Source organism: Panthera onca, chromosome D3 (genome assembly GCF_046562875.1).
Source record: "Panthera onca isolate mPanOnc1 chromosome D3, mPanOnc1 haplotype 2, whole genome shotgun sequence".
NCBI classification, from domain to species: Eukaryota; Metazoa; Chordata; class Mammalia; order Carnivora; family Felidae; genus Panthera; species Panthera onca.
Genome location: NC_138350.1, coordinates 75,574,546 through 75,588,794, shown reverse-complemented (window position 1 = coordinate 75,588,794; position 14,249 = coordinate 75,574,546). Strand labels below are relative to the sequence as shown.

General features: G+C 48.9%; 1 protein-coding gene across 2 annotated transcripts in view; it reads left to right on the top strand.

Annotated features, from left to right (window-relative positions):
- Window positions 1–3,698: 3,698 nt before the first annotated feature.
- ATP8B1 (ATPase phospholipid transporting 8B1) overlaps window positions 3,699–14,249 on the top strand; it is a 126,338-nt gene continuing 115,787 nt past the window's right edge. The window contains exon 1 of one of the 2 annotated variants that reach the window (XM_078435207.2): window positions 3,699–4,226. The gene's annotated coding sequence lies outside the window, so the exon portion shown is untranslated. Of the gene's footprint in view, window positions 4,227–13,191; window positions 13,320–14,249 lie in introns of those variants that run through there. The other variant, XM_078435208.2, reaches the window with a different exon arrangement.

The window sequence follows — 14,249 nt, the reverse complement described above, 5'->3', positions numbered from 1 at the left end:
ACAGGCAGCATCACCTGTTTTTATTCTTTAGCTCATATCTTGTAGAACAAAAAATTCTAGGACATGAATTTTCAGTAAAATTGAGCTAGATCTTTTGGTAACCTCCCCAGCCTTCCTACCCACATCATGGAAATGCATAGGAGTGTTGCCAAGAAAGGAAAAAAGAGAAAAGAAAAAAAAAAAGAAACAAAAAGAAATAAAGGAGATTGCGAACTACAAAATCTGAAAAGCAACGTCATCTTTATTTAGAAATGACTGTTTCGGTTCATTACTTTCCCAAGTGTGGTATTATTTCCCCCTTGCAAGGTAAAGGTGTTGGTTGCTGAATGGGAGTGGCTTCTAAATAAAACCAGAATGCAGGGCGCCTTGGTGGCTCAGTCGGTCCAGCATCTGACTTCAACTCAGGTCATGATCCTGTGGTTTGTGGGTCTGAGCCCCACATCAGGCTCTGTGCTGACAGCTCAGAGCCTGGAGCCTGCTTCAGATTCTGTGTCTCTCTCTCTGCCTGTCCCCTGCTCGCACTCTATCTCTCTCTTAAAAATAAATAAACATTAAAACAGTAAAAAATAAACCAGGATACTATTCAATCCCATTGGGGTTCACTGAGAAACAATCACAGAGGCTGGTGAAGTCAGGGCTGCCGCTAAGACAAAGAGGTGACTCATGTAAGACACATTTCAAAATCAATCCTTGTTGCATGCATGAAACACTTCCAGGGATTGACCTGACAAGGCACCCTGAAATTTGGCATGGATCTTTCAGAGATCCAGAGAGGACAAAAGTCAGGACTTTGAGTTGAGCTACTTCCTTTATCAGCAACAGCAGCAGACATGCTCTGAGAGTCGCCTTTTCAATGACCCGGAAGGCATTATGGGAGGGAAACTCAGTAGGACGAGGTTTGAACATGCCTTTGTCTGGTGGGTTCCAGGTGAAATGAGTTTCCAAAGAATTTCTCTCACCTGGGATGAAACTCTTTCGCCTTCTTACAAGTCTTCTTCAAATCCAAATCTCTTCATGAAGCCTACCCTGGTCATTTGTTTAAATCTGCAATTTGTTTAAAATTGCAATTCATTCTCCCACTCCTAATCTCTTCGCCCTGCTCTATTTGTATTATTTTTTAAGGTACAAATCTTTTTTTTCCTATTTTTTTTTTAAATCTTTATTTTTGAGAGAGAGAGAGAGACAGACAGAGTGTGGGGGGCGGGTACATACAGAAAGAGGGAGACACAGAATCAGAAGCAGCCTCCAGGCTCTGAGCTGTCAGCACAGAGCCCGACACGGGGCTTGAACTCACAAACCATGAGATCACGAAGGTACAAATCTTAAGAATGAACGAATCTTTGAAACATTCCCCGTGATGTCCCTTTATCCACACCTCTCTCCACTCTCCACTCCACTGAGAAACAAACTAGCTTCAAATCTTCAGTGTCTACACAGGAATATTAAATGCAGCCATAGCAGTGTTATTTATCTGATCTGAGAGCAGGGGTGGATTGGATGTGTCTTAGGGTAGTCTCTCTTCTGCGCCACGTTTTCTTAGACTGAGCACCTTCTTGTAGACCTTCAAGAAGGAAAGGATCCTTCCTTTAACCTAGAGTCGTGTCCGGATTCTTGGGTTTATTGGCATTTCTCCCAGTAGGGCAGAGCCCTCCTCCTGACTCCGTTGCCCCTACTGATGCCAGCCGCTGGTCTGGAGAACTTGGCTCACCTTCGTGCCTCTGTCTGCCACTCAGTTGCAGATTCTGGCCACTCTGTACCCTGTCACTTCTCCTGCTGCCGTCCCTGAGAGTTCCTCCTTCTTTCCTTCCACGGGCAACTCCTTCGGGCCCGCCTTTTGTTGCTTTACTAGCTTCCTAAGTGGTGCCCCCATTTGAGTCGTCTTCCAAGCTAGTCCCATTGCTTTCCCTAAGACACAACCTGGATGTCACAGCTGTGATCACCAACTTTCAATGCTTTGCAGGTGCTGGCAAAAGGAAGCCGAAACTCCTTAACCTGCCTTCAAAGGCTTCTAGGCCCTGATTCCGTCTCCTGCCTTATGTATTACTACCACACCGTCAGCCAACTGGTCTTCCCCATCGAAACTAACTGGGCCCTATGTTTTCTAGCTTCTTCTTCTTCTTTTTTTTATTTTTATTTATTTTTTAATTTTTTTTAATGTTTATTTACTTTTGAGAGACAGGGAAGAGCACGAGCAGGGGAGGGGCAGAGAGAGAGAGACACAGAATCCACAGCAGGCTCCAGGCTCTGAGCTGTCGGCGCAGGGCTCTACGTGGGGCTCGAACTCACCAACCGTGAGATCATGACCTGAGCCGAAGCCGGACGCTCAACTGACTGAGCCACCCAGGCGCCCCTTCTTCTTTTTTTTTAATGTTTATTTATTTTTGCGAAAGAGAGAGAGAGGGAGACAGACGATCCAAAGCAGGCTCTGCACTGACAGCAGAGAGCTGGATGTGGGGCTCCAGTTCACAAACCGTGAGATCATGACCTGAGCTAAAGTCAGATGTTTAATTGAGCCATCCAGGCACGCCTGTGTTTCCTGGCTTCTGTACCTTTGCTCTGGTGTTGGGCTCAGAAACTGGAAGGAACCATTTGAGATAATCTGGTCCGGTCTCACTTATAGATGAGAAAACTGAGGCCCAGAGAGAGAGTGAATGACTGACCAGCCAACCCAGGCAAAAGTCAAGTGTGTAGGGGCACTGGGCTGGCTCACCTGGTAGAGGGAGAGACCCTTGGTCTGGGGGTTCTGAGTTGGAGCTTCACATTAGGTGTAGAGATTTTTTTTTTTTTTAATCAAGTGTGACTAATGAAAAAGAAATACAGGGTAGTTTATGGTTTAACAATATCAGTTGACTCATGCACCTGGAGATCAAATTGAGTGGACTACTCTTTGTGTCTCCGTGTAAGTCTGATCCCTAAAAGTGTGGACCTCCGAGGCCCATCTTAAGCATAGGCTCCTCAGAGAAGACACCCAACTGGGAGCCTCCTTAAGCCCCTAGTTGAGTGTCTGAACGCTCAGGCTCATGACCTGAACCTCTCTGATCTGCAGGTAACTAGATATTCACTTAGGAGTTCTATCTCCCCCACTACATGTTAAGCAAACCTTTTCATTCATCTTTGACTTTCCTCCATTCTCCTAGTGGGTGAGCAGTAAAATTCCGCGGAGTGGAGTTTCCGACGTGGAGTGTGATATATATACTGTCAAGGAGGCATGAATGCAAGCCCAGACCCCAGCTAGCAACCACGCACGCGAGCCAAATTTTCCAGCTACTCCGTGCCATTCACCTGCTGCACCTTGGCTGCTTTTGACCCCAAACCCCTAAAGGCAGAGGAGCTAGGTCTCCGCACAAAGCCTGCTTGCTGCGACTACAGGTAAGTTTCTCCAAGTCTTTTGGCGCCGGCCCCTTCCCCACCCTCTGCGCAGCGAACCGCGACGCGCGTTCGGTGACCAGTCCTGGAACGTGACTTGGCGGCGTCGAGAGGGTACAGCTGCCCTTACCGAGGGGGGGGGGGGGCAGGTCCCAGGCGAGCCGCGGCCCGGCCAGCTTTCCGGGCTGGGGAGATCACCGACCCCGGGCGGCGGCCAGGCCAGCCGAGGGCGGCGGGAAAGTGACGCGAAGCTGGTGGGGCGGGGTGGCGAGCGCGGCCCCCCGGGAGGCGGGAGCGCCAAAGGAGCCGACAGCGATCGCAGCTGCCAAGTGGCAGGTCGGGCGAGGCAGGGGACGAGCTCGGGTCACCGCCTGGGTGCCCACCTGCCGCCAGGGCGCACGGAGGGCGCGGGGCTGGACCTGGGCCGCGTGTGCCCGCCCTGGGGCTCGCCGTCCAGCCCCTCTCCGCCCCCGGGAGGGACAAAGGGAGGGCAGACGGCCGGGCCCGCCCCTAGCCCCAGCCGCGGCTGCCAGTGAGAGACTGGAGGCACCACCCCGGAGCGGAGAAACCAGTTTGGCCGGTCCCGGGGAGCGGAGGGAAAAGGGCGGCCGCCGAGGACTGGCGCTCGGACGCGGGGCGGGGGAAGGCGGGGAGCCATTGGCGAGAGGCGAGAGCCGGAGGAGCCGCCGCCAACTGGACACGCTTCCCGGGGCCCCGGGCCAGCCCCGTGCGCCATGAAGCGCTAGCGCGGCGGCCAGGGCTGGGGCCGGGCGGTGGCGGCGACTACGGCCAGGTGCGCAGCGAGCGCGCGGAGGGGCGCGCACCCGACGGATGTCCCAGCAGGGGCCAGCGAGCGCCAGGTAAGGAGGGGCGCGGCGCCGGGCCCCCAACTTTCCCCACCCAACCGGCCCCCCAGTGTCCCACAGGTCCCCTGGCCGCCCCGGAGCGGGCGGACTCCCAGGATCGGGGATGCGGTGGCAGCAGCTGTCCGCGCCCTCGGGCTCCGGAGCCCGCACCGGTGGGACTTAGGCGGGGGTCCCGGGAGCCTTCTCGGCCTCGGGGATGGGTAGGCAGCGCTGTGGAGACGTCCGTGCGGGTTTCACCTGCTGGGAGGCGAGGGAACTCGCAGGTGGCGTTTGGATCGTTTGGGTTTGCCACGCACATGTCCGGGGTTAAGCTTTGAGGGGCGAGCCTGGCAGGACTTGCGGGTCCTTGGGGAGTGCCGCTGGCTTCCCTGCGGTGTCTGCCGCCCCTCTGGAAGTCTCCCTGGCCGGGTTGTGCTGGGGCCCCCTTTGGGAGCCGATGCCAACGAGTCTGAAAAAGACCTTAGGACCTCGGGTACCCTGGCGCACCTGCGGGGAGGGATGGAGGGCGAGACCGCCTCCGCCGCGGCGCCTGCAGGACCAGGCGCCCTCCTGACATCTACCGCGAGCTTTAACTCAGGTTGGGAGGTGATGCGGAAGAGGGACGTTTTCCCCGGTGACCGTAGGGTCGTATCCGCCAGCTCCCGCGGCGCGGCCCCAGGCCATCTCCTTCCCTCCCCGGTGTGATACCCAGCGCTGCGGCTTCGCTGGTGTGCGTGCAGAGGGGCAACGTGTTGGGGCGGGGAGGGTGGCAGAGAGTGGCAAGTGTTGTAAACCACCCCCCCCCCCCCCACGTCCTCACACCTCCCCAAGCGAAAGAAAAGCCTTCCGTTGTCAGCCCGACTTCTCCGAGGGGGGTGTGCGCGCCTGGTCCTGGAACACGGCTTCGAACTCGCATTGGCGACGGCTGTGGGGGATGCGGAACGGGGGAGGGGAGTTGACACCAAAAGTAAGGGGCGGGTGGGCCCCATTTCCGCCCGGTGAGTCCCGCTCAACCCCACCTGACCCCTTCGGCCTGCCCGCGGCGCCCCCGGCGGGCTCCAAGTCCTTCTTGGGTAGCTCCGGACGCTGCCGAGTTCCCCTCCCGGAAACTGCCCGCCCTGTCGGCCTGAGAAAAGATTCTCTCCCATCTTCCTGGTTGCATTGTCTGCAGATTTCTGTCTCTGCTCCTTGAGAATTAAATGAGACAACACAGGCCGAGTGCTTGAAGATCACCGCGCGCACAGTAGGTTATGGAGGAAGGCTGACTGCTTTTAGGAACAAAAACTATAAAACATGTGTGATAAAATCTCCAGCGATAGTACATGCAAGCGCATATGAAAAAGAGGAAACACAGACTGTGCAGTAAAAGTTCTAATTCTCATTGTCTCACGGGTACTTTTGTGTTTGATCTAAAATGCCATTCATTAATCCTGGGCCTATCGGTGAAGGCCTCATCTGAGCCTATTATAAATGGTTATGCAAAAGATATTCAATGTTTATTAGCCGATTACTTTCTTGGGGGTGGGGGAGTCTGCCTGCAATTACTCTCTGAATGAAAATTCAGACTTAATGACTTTCATTACGTCCTTGTGCTCATTTTAGGTAAGAACGCTTAACCATTTTCTTCATTCCTTATGTCCTGGTGGCTGCGCTTTGGTAATCCTTGGTGATTCTCTGTGTCTGTTACCCAGGGCCAAACGAGACTCGTGTGGCTTAATACTGGTGAACACAAACGCCGTCTGAGCCAGGACAGCTCTGGCTACCTTCAAACTTCCCTTCTGGTTTTTATTTTAAGGAAAATGCATGCCGATGTGCACTTGATCTTGACCGTGACAGAGCTAGGAGATTTTTTTTTTTAATTTTGTTTTTATTTAGTTAAAACATTTTTTAATAGGTATTTATTTTTGAGAGAGAGAGAGAGAGACACACACACACACAGAACCCGAAGCAGGCTTCAGGCTTTGAGCCGCCCAGGCATTCCCCCCATTTATTTAGTTTTTTAAAGTTTATTTATTTATTTTGAGAGATGGGGGGGGGGGGAGAGACAGAGACAATCCCAAGTAGGCCCCATGCTGTCAGCACAGAGCCTGATGCAGGGCTTAAACCCACAAACCATGAAATCGTGACCTGAGCCGAAATCAAGAGTCAGTCACTTAACCAACTGGGCCACCCAGGAGCCCCTAATTTTCAGTTTTTAAATTGAGGCTTTAAAATAATAATTTGGTAAAGCAAATGGCTTAACAAAAAGAAGTCTGTGCGATAAGGCAGGCTTAGTACTGGTCCCATGTTTCATTTGGATTTCAGTCTCTGAGACGTTAGCATTCATGGCATTGACCAGATCTGGCTATTGGTTTCTTTCCCCCCTGTCTGCCTGCCTTCCTTTCTTCTTTCCTTTCTTTTTCTTCCTTCTAAAGCAAGGAGTAGTGGATTTAGATTCCCACAAGTTTCTGTTATTTTACTTATTTTAAATTGTATTTGATTTTTAGAATTTATTTTTGTTATATTTACTTTTTTTTTTTTAAAGTTTTGAGAGAGCAAATGCACATAGGAGCTGGAGGAGGGGCAGAGAGAGAGGGAGAGAGGGAGAGGGAGAGGGAGAGAGAGAGAGAGAGAGAGAGAGAGAGAGAGAGAGAGAATATCCCAAGTAGGTTCCTCACTATCACTGCAGAGCCCAGACCCGGACATAGGGCTCAAGAACCGTGAGATCGTGACCTGAGCTGAGATCTAGAGTTGGATGCTTAACTGACTGCACCACCCAGATACCCAATATGTACTTACTTTTTCAATTGTCTAACTTTAGATGAATTCCTGAATTTTCTGAACCTCAATTTATTTAAAAAAAAAAAAGATGTTATCAACTTCCTTTGGTTGTTGAGAGAATTAAATGGCAGAACAGGTGACTGTCCCTCATACACAGTAGGTGTTCTTATGTTGTTTTATTTTCTTCATTAAACTGATATTTTAAAAATAGTATAATGCCCAGATGTTTAGTGTGTTTTTAATATTGCCTTGCTAGTTTGAATTCCTTTTTAGTTTTTCATAAACGACATTCATGAAATCCAGGTGATCCTTATAACTCTAGAGAGATTTGAATCTCCTACTTACCTTTGCTCTTTAGTTTCATCATTGTAAAGGAAGTCTGTGCTCTTATGAATGCAGAGGAACTTGCTTTCTAGTTACCAGAACAAGTTTTGTGGGGTCCCTTCGTGTCACATATGTCTAAAGAAAACTGCTTTTAAAGTCTCTTAAGCACTGAATTTTAGATCTGTTTCTATATTTGCTCCTCGATTTGTCTCCTGGCAAGTTTCTTTGTGTGTGTGTGTGTGTGTGTGTGTGTGTGTGTGTGTGTGTGTGTGTGTGGTGGAGGGTGGGGGAGAGGAGACCCCCCCCCCCCCCCCGGGTTGTGAGTTTTCAGGTTTTTGTTAGCATCATCAATTAGATTAATTGTATTCATAACATCTGTAAGTGCTTTGTTACTTATTGAGATCAGTAAAAATTAATTTGCTGCCATAGAGTTTTAATAACACAAAAAGAAGGTGGTTTATCCTTTATTTTGTTAACCAAGTTACTCCTGAATCCCCATCCCTATGCCTGGTTAAAGAGAACTCCCAGTCTAAGATCTTTTAAGGTCCTGGGTTATTGAACACCTGGCAGGATGGAGGAAGAGTCTAGAAAGCATGGGTATATAAAACAGTCTTGTTTCTGGTACTTATTCATAGAAAACAGAGGAATTATCATCTGATCAGCTAGGAATACATTAGTACTTTTCCTAATACTTTGAAATGTATCGTACTTTTAAATAAATTGTTTCCAGGGACACCTGGGTGGTTCAGTCAGTTAAGTATCCAACTTCAGCTCAGGTCATGGTCTTGCGGTTCATGGTTTCAAGCCCCACGTCAGGCTCTGTGCTGACAGCCCAGAGCCTGGAGGCTGCTTTGGATTCTGTGTCTCCTTCTCTCTCTCTCTTTCTCTCTCCCCGTTCCTTGCTCACGCTCCATCTGTCTCTCTCTCTCTCTCTCTGAAAAATACACATTAAAAAGAATTTTTTTTAAATAAATTGTTTCCAAAACATGCCCCATGGGAAGTATGTTTGATAACTGGTTCCCGGGGAGTACGGAGCCCAGAGGCAGCAGTAAAATAGAGGTTGGTGACACATGCTTTGGAGTCCTTTGACCTAGCTTGGAATCCAGGCCTTACTGCTTTCTTAGCTGTGTAACCTAGGGCAAGTTACTTAATCCTTTTAGCTTACAGGTTTTTTTTTTATCTGGAATATGGAATAATAATAACAGTACCTCACAGGGTTGTGTGATGAGTTCCAAATGAGAGAACTGAACGAACTTTAGCTTGGCCCAGCCTTCGGTGAAAAGTAGTCGTTAATATTCCTGTTGTCATTGATACAGCTCAGTAAATATTTATTGTTCATCCAGCAATTGCCTTTCTCTTAGACGGTGTAGGGAGCAGGACTCACTCTGCGTGTTTGTATTTATTTAGCAAACATAGGTCCCCGTTTGCACTGGGCACTGGTGAGAAAGTGTTTGCTAAGATAGGGGAGAGATTCTAAACCTCCCCATGCAGGGCTTGAGTTCCGGACCACAGGTGTCCAGGGACAGACAGCGTGGTGTTTGAGGGTCCTCTGTGACCCGGGGACATGCCTGCGCAGTCACAGCCACAAGTTGCTGGGTGTTCCTTCTGCACAGCGGAGGCCCTTGGAACGTCAGAGCACTTCTGTGTCGACTTTACCCCCCACTTCCTATCTCTTTCCTCTCCCTTAGCCTCTAGATTTCCCCCAATATAAATAAATAAAAAATCAATTACTTTTCCCTGTTCAGCACTCAACACTCACGAGCCGAAGCCTGAATCTTCCTTAAAGGATCGGTGCTCTCCACAAATGGTTCTCATTTGGGGTGTCTAGTAAGCGTCACTAATCACAGAGACCCTTGGGACAGTCCTGTGCATTCCTTCATTGTAAAAATGCCTGTCTTCCCCCGGTGCTGTCCTGGGGATTACCTCCTGGCTTCATTGAAGCCCGTTAGGTTGCAGAGGGCCCGAGTTGGGGGTTTTAGTTTTTCTTTCCTTCCTTGGTAAGAAAGCAGACCCGGTGTTTTCTTTCTCTCTGCTCTGGACACTGCCCCTCCTTGCAAGGAGGGACGGTTGCCTAAGACCCTGGAGGATGGCCCGGCTCACTTCCTGCTTGAAAGCTCTGTGTCCATGATTGGTCTCCAAGCTAGTGAATTTGCAGAGCGGGGCCTGGAAGCTGGCTCTCCGTCTGGGAAAGGGCACTGACTCCTTGGGCGGCTGAGGTCACCCTTGTCCTGGGACAGCCTTTCAGTGTCAATGGCCACCTCCCCTTAGTGTGACTGAGAATCCTGTCGCTTCTGCATTGAGTACGTGTGTAGCCTGACCTTTGGCTAGTAGCTTTGGTCTTTATTTACAGGGCCTTCGTCGATGGCTTTGTCTCTTTGCTGAGTGGCTTTTGTTCCACCAGACTTGAGGTTTGTTTGATTTAGAACAGGCAGTGTTTGAAATCAGTTTGCTCACCTTTTCTCAAGTTGAGCCGGAATATCTTCCTTGGAGCTCCTCAGGCACCAAATATTGTTCCTACATAGCCTCCAACTGTCCGTTCTTGCTGTTAAGGAATTTCCCATGCATTGGATGCATTTTTTTATTTTACAAAGTGTGATGTGACTTGTACACAGGTTCTTACTCTGTCTTCTTGGGATGCAAGAGAGTATGGAGACTACTCTCTGAGATGTGTGTATATGATCTCTGGATCCAAAAGAAACATTGAATGTTCTCTATAAGAAAATAGATAACCGGGGTGCCTGGGTGGCTCAGTCGGTTAAGCGTCCAACTTCGGCTCAGGTCATGATCTCACGGTCTGTGAGTTCGAGCCCCGCGTCGGGCTCTCTGCTGACAGCTCAGAGCCTGGAGCCTGCTTCGGGTTCTGTGTCTCCCTCTCTCTCTCTGTGTCTCTCCTGCTCACGCTCTGTCTCTCTACTTCAAAACTAAATAAACATTAAAAAGAAAAGAAAAGAAAATAGACAACCATTTGTCTTGGATGGTTTGAATATTCACGTTCGTGAGATGATGGGTTGGATTTTGTACGTTTCATGCCGGAAAATATTGGCCTTACTGCCATATTGGGAATAAATTTGTGGGCTTCTAAGCCAAGCACTAGCAAATGCTATATCAGAAATTCTGGAGGCTTATGACACAAGCAAAGTGACTGTGTGGGGTTCATCAGACAGAAGAGATTGTAAGGATTATGTGAAAATCTGTATTCTGTTATGTGCACCAGAACTACACGATCTCACCTTCGTGCAGAAGTTTACTTCATGGGCGTTTTGCTTTAACTGTGGCACAATATTCATAAAATTTACCAGTTTTAAAAGTGAATTCAGTGGCATTAAGCACATTTGTGCTGTCAGGCTACTATCACCACTGTCCATCTCCAGAATTTTTCCATCATCCCATTTTGAAATATTATACCTGTTAAACAGTATATATCCCCATTTCTTCCTCCCCCCAGCCCCCAATAATCTCTCTACCTATTTGTCTCCGTGAATTTGGCCAAGTTCCTCATGTAAGTGCAATCATGCAATATTTGTCCTTTTCTTACTGGCTTATTTCACACAGCATAATATCCTCATGGTTCATCCGTGTGGTAGCAGATGTCAGAATTTCCTTCTACTTCCTTTTCATTGCATCTTTTCATTGCATCTTATCCTATTGTGAATAATGTCACTGTGAATATGGGCAAGTGGCTGTCTGTCTGTTCATAGGAGTTTTTGAGATCTTGTTTGGTTTTGGGAGATTTATCTTTCACAGAAAGTGGCTTAAGGGGTGCCTGGGCGGCTCAGTCGGTTAAGTGTCTGACTTCCGCTCGGGTCACGATCTCATAGTTTCTAAGTTTGAGCCTCTCATCAGGCTCTGTTGTGATGGCTCAGAGCCTGGAGCCTGCTTTGGATTTTGTATCTCCCTCTGTCTTTGCCCCATCCCCACTCACCCTCTGTCTCTCTCAAAAAGAAATATACATTAAAAAAAGAAAAAAGAAAAAAAGAAAGTGGCTTAAGATGGGCAGGCATGATTTCTTCCAAATCACCTTTCTCTTCAACAGCCTGTCGATGAGAGCACGTGGGACTGCTGGAGGCTGGATGCATGGAGGGCATGTGAAGGGCATGACACATTTCTCCTTTTCACCTGCAGCTGCCCTTACCAAGCTGGTCCATGATGTGGCTGACACTCTGCCCTGTGCCCAGGAGACCCGGCTTCACAATCTGGAGACTTCTGCAGAGCACAGATGTCTTCCGGGGAGGACGTTGTGTAGTAGACAGGAAAAATCCTTAACTTTCCTTCAGAATTGACTTGGATTAAAATAAATGTATTTTTTGGTGGAAGGAGGGTTAGAATGTGATATTTACATGCTTGAAAAATTGAATACCTGAGAGACTGATTTCTACCTTGGGATAGAATCCATGGTTTTCAATAGAAGCTTCAAGGCCAAAGGTCAATTATAGACTGTAGAATGGAGGAATGATCTCATGTTGCTTATACATGTAGCGGGATAAAAACCAGAAGGCTTTCTCAAATGATTAGATGTCCGTCTATTAGGTTAAAGATATCTTTTTTTTTTTTTTTAAGTTTATTTATTAGAGAGAGGGAGAGAGGGAGAGGCAGAAAGAGGGACAGAGAGAGAATCCCAAGCAAGGCTCCACACCGTCAGCGAGGAGCCCGATGCAGGACTCGAGTTCACGAGTCCTGAGATCATGACCTGCGCCAAAATCTAGAGTCAGATGTTCACCTGACTGAGCCACCCAGGTGCCCCTAGGTTAAAGATATCTTCATCTATATTTTCTAAAGAACAGCGGACTCTCATGAGTTTATGTTCATACTGGGCCCTAAAAATTAGCCAAAATAAGCATTTGCATATTTTATTTTATTTTTTATTATTTAAAAAAAAATTTTTTTTTAACGTTTATTTATTTTTGAGACAGAGAGAGACACAGCATGAACAGGGGAGGGGCAGAGAGAGGGAGACACAGAATCGGAAGCAGGCTCCAGGCTCCGAGCCATCAGCCCAGAGCCCGACGCGGGGCTCGAACTCGCGGACCGCAAGATCGTGACCTGAGCCGAAGTCAGAGGCTTAACCGACTGAGCCACCCAGGCGCCCCGCATTTGCATATTTTAAAAACAGAGGTTTTTTTATAAGCAGAGTTAAAAAAATCTTCAAACTAAGCCCAAATGCCACATCCTTGGGTGTATTCCATCTTCCTATCCTATCACAGCCACTAAAAGGAGATTGGGGCTGCCATGGCTCATCCCTCAGAGGTTTGAGACTTCATCTAGTTCCACTTCATGGAAGATGGCTTAGAATTCTTTTTTATCAGTCTTTAGCATGGAGAAACATGGCGACAGTTGTCAAAGGTCATTCGGAGAACCTCCGACTGTGTGGGGGGTGAATAAATGGCATCCTGGCTCTTTGAGATCACTTGGACCGACACTCTTTTTAAAGCCGCACCTTGGTTAGCTCTTGGTCTCCCTTCCCGAGTTCCAGGGTCAAACAAATACGCTCTGGGTGTCTCCTAGGGAACTTCCTATCGCCCCAGTCATTCCACAGACTGGACCCCCCTCCTCCTTAGCCCTACGGTCTGAAACAGAGGCCTCCTTTATCCATGCTGCCGGCCACCCAACGGGTGTTAAGCACATCCTGTGTGCTGGGCACTTGACATCTGCCAGTGAACCAAGTAGATGAAGAGCCCTGCTCTCATGGAGCTCACGTTCTAGAGGAGGGGGGAGACCGTAGATAATAAAGGTAGCAAAGGGGTAAATGATACGGTATGGCTGGAATAAGTAAAAGGGGGGATAAAAAGAGAAAGCCGAACAGGGGAGGGGGGAGAGGGTCAAGGGAACAGGTTGTATTTGTAGCGTGGAGAAGGTGACATTTGAGAGAGGATGTCTCCCTCAATGTTCTCTCTCTCAGCAGAGAGAAGGGGAACCTTGAAGACCTGGGAGCGGAGTGGCCTAGGCAGAGGGGACTGAAGGCTCGGTGCAGAGGCCCTCATGGGCAGGTGCTCGGCTCCCGATTCTTCTGATGAAGTCAACAAACAGGTGGTTGGCTCTTTCTCAACCCTGTGAGCATGGAGGGGGCTGGGAGAAGATGAGCGGGTAGGGGAGCCCCACCATGAAGGGCTTCCTAGGTGTATAAGGATCTTGGGTTTGACTTTGTGTGCAGGATGCGGGGGGCAGCCGGTGCAGGATGTTCCCCATTGGAGTAGCGTCATCTGTGGTCTGGTTGCATTTTAAAAGGGTCATTCTGGTCATGGTGGTCCTAGGCAGGAAGACCAGGTAGGAGGCTGACCCAGGTGAGCCATGATGGAGGCTTGGACCTGGGTAAGCTGAGAAAGTTGTGAAGAGGCTCTTCAGAAATGTGCATATTTGTGTCAAGTTTTGGTCCAGAGAACTTTACCTTTGTTTATCTTCAGGGCCTGTCTTCCTGCTTTTGGAACGGGGGTGGGGGAGAGGGCCGGTGTTAGAAAAAGAAAATGATTTGCATAAAGCGGAGGCCTTTACTGTACTGGAAGGAAGATGGTCTGTAATCCACAGGGTTTGTGGGGCAAGGAGGCCTTCGGTGCCGGAGAAAGCCGGCTGCCCCTCCAGGGCTGCTGCCCCGGATGCCGCCTCCTTGCCGGGCATTGCCTACTTGGGAAGGCAAGGTTTTCCCAGCCCTCAGGTGCAGGCAGGCCACCTACATCTCCATCCACATATGCTCTCTTTTTTGAAACTGCTTTATGGAGCTATAATTCACGTGCCATACCGTTTATCCTTTCAAAGTGTCCAATCCAGTGGTTGTTAGGAGTTTACAGAATTGTGCAACCATCACCCTACTCCATTTTAGAACCTTTTCATCGCCCAAGAAAAGAGACCCTGTACCTGTTAGCGGTCCCTCCTATTCTTTCCTCCCCTCAGCTCCTGCTGACCTCCAACCTGCTTCCCGGCTCTATGTATTTGCCTATCTGGACGTTTTGCATAAATGGAATC